Source organism: Aegilops tauschii, chromosome 7, assembly GCF_002575655.3.
Source record: "Aegilops tauschii subsp. strangulata cultivar AL8/78 chromosome 7, Aet v6.0, whole genome shotgun sequence".
In the NCBI taxonomy this organism is placed as follows: Eukaryota; Viridiplantae; Streptophyta; class Magnoliopsida; order Poales; family Poaceae; genus Aegilops; species Aegilops tauschii.
In genome coordinates this window covers 4,045,107-4,047,857 of record NC_053041.3, presented here as the reverse complement: position 1 = coordinate 4,047,857, position 2,751 = coordinate 4,045,107, and positions in this window count along the sequence as shown.

Here is a 2,751-nt window from a genome sequence, read left to right as displayed (position 1 = left end):
CCGCACCTGAGGCACGGGGAGAAGTTTGTAAGTTGAATGATGAGAACATGTTAGTTCCCGGGAAAGCAGCTTGACGTCGGTTACTCGCCCAACTTAGGGCAATACTTTTGCTACACCTCGCGCATCAAGCAAATCATGCACAAGGAGATATCATGTGTGGAGCAGTGATCACCTTGTCCAACTCTCTTGGTCTCAACTAAAATCACCTTCGCCCCATTGTCAGAAACAACTAATTAACATTTGTGTTCTTACTATCACTTGTAGCAGTTTGTCATGGTCGTCGTTGCATCAAAATTCCTGAAGTGGCATACTTGTTGCCTACTCCTATGCCTAATCGTTTCTCCATACAACTGATACGTCTCCAACGTATCTATAATTTTTTGATTCCTCCATGCTATTATATTATCTGTTTTGGATGTTTAATGGGCTTTAATATGCTCTTTTATATTATTTTTGGGACTAACCTATTAACCGGAGGCCCAGTGCCAGTTTCTGTTTTTTTGCCTATTTCAGTGTTTCGCAGAAAAGGAATACCAAACGGAATCCAAACGGAATGAAACCTTCGCGATGATCTTTCTTGGAACAAACGCAATCCAGAACACTTGGATTTGAAGTCTGGAACTATGCGAGGCGGCCACGAGGCAGGTAGGCGCGCCCCCCACCCTCGTGGGCCCCACGGAGCTCCACTGACATACTTCTTTCGCCTATATGTACTCTTATACCCTAAAAACATCCAGGAGAGCCACGAAACCACTTTTCCACCGCCGCAACCTTCTGTACCCATGAGATCCCATCTTGGGGCCCTTTCCGGCGATCGGCCAGAGGGGGAATCGATCACGGAGGGCTTCTACATCAACACCATAGCCTCTCCGATGAAGCGTGAGTAGTTTACCATAGACCTTCGAGTCCATAGTTATTAGCTAGATGGCTTCTTCTCTCTCTTTGATTCTCAATACAAAGTTCTCCTCGATGTTCTTGGAGATCTATTCGATGTAATACTTTTTGCGGTGTGTTTGCCGAGATCCGATGAATTGTGGATTTATGATCAAGATTATCTATGAATATTATTTGGTTCTTCTCTAAATTCTTATATGCATGATTTGATATCTTTGCAAGTCTCTTCGAATTATCGGTTTAGCTTGGCCTACTAGATTGATCTTTCTTGCAATGGGAGAAGTGCTTAGCTTTGGGTTCAATCTTGTGGTGTCCTTTCCCAGTGACAGTAGGGGCAGCAAGGCACGTATTGTATTGTTGCCATCGAGGATAAAAAGATGGGGTTTATATCATATTGCTTGCGTTTATCCCTCTACATCATGTCATCTTTCTTAATGCATTACTCTGTTCTTATGAACTTAATACTCTAGATGCATGCTGGATAGCGGTCGATGTGTGGATTAATAGTAGTAGATGCAGAATCGTTTTGGTCTACTTGACACGGAAGTGATGCCTATGCTCATGATCATGCCTAGATATTCTCATAACTATGCGCTTTTCTATCAAGTACTCGGCAGTAATTTGTTCACCCACCGTAATTCATGCTATCTTGAGAGAAGCCACTAGTGAAACCTATGGCCCCCGAGTCTCTTTCTTATTATATTGCATCTCTTTTATTTACATCGCGTCTCATTTTACTATTTTGCAATCTTTACTTTAATTCTAGGTTGTTTCCTAATAATTTTGGTAACAACGTGTATAGAGGAAACTTTAATTCTAGGCTGTTTCCTAATAATTCCTCTAATAATTATGGTAATTCCTACAACAACTCTTATGGAAATTTTAATAAGATGCCCTCTGATTTTGAGACAAGTTTTAAAGAATTTATGAATTCGCAAAAGAATTTCAATGCTTTGCTTGAAGAAAAATTGCCTAAGATTGATGAGTTGGCAAGGAACGTGGATAGAATTTCTCTTGATGTTGATTCTTCAAAACTTAGATCTATTCGACCTAAGCATGACATCAATGAGTCTCTCAAAGCCATGAGAATTTCCATTGATGAACGCAAAGAAAGAACCACTAGGATGCGTGCTAAAAAAGATTGCTTTGTCAAAGCGTGTTCTTCTAGTGTTCATGATAATAAAGATGAAGATCTAAAAGTAATTGATGTGAATCCTATTAAATCTTTGTTTTCCAGTATGAATCTTGATAGAGAAGGGACTGGAGATGAGTCAACTTTAGTTAAAAGGCGTCCCAATGATTCGGAGTTTTTTGATCTTCATGCTAAAATTAATAAAAGTGGGATTGAAGGGGTCAAAACTTTACATAGCAATGAACCCACTATTTTGGATTTCAAGGAATTTAATTATGATAATTGCTCTTTGATAGATTGTATTTCCTTGTTGCAATCCGTGTTAAATTCTCCTCATGCTTATAATCAAAATAAAGCTTTTACTAAACATATCATTGATGCTTTAATGCAATCCTATGAAGAAAAGCTTGAGCTAGAACTTCCTATCCATAGAAAACTTTATGATGAGTGGGAACCTACTATTAAAATTAAGGTTAAAGAGCATGAATGCTATGCTTTATGTGATTTGGGTGCTAGTGTTTCCATGATTCCAAAAACTTTGTGTGATGTGTTAGGTTTCCGCGAATTTGATGATTGTTCTTTAAATTTGCATCTTGCGGATTCCACCATTAAGAAATCTATGGGAAGGATTAATGATGTTCTTATTGTTGCAAATAGGAATTATGTGCCCGTACATTTCATTGTTCTTGATATAGTTTGCAGTCCTACATGTCCTATTATTCTTG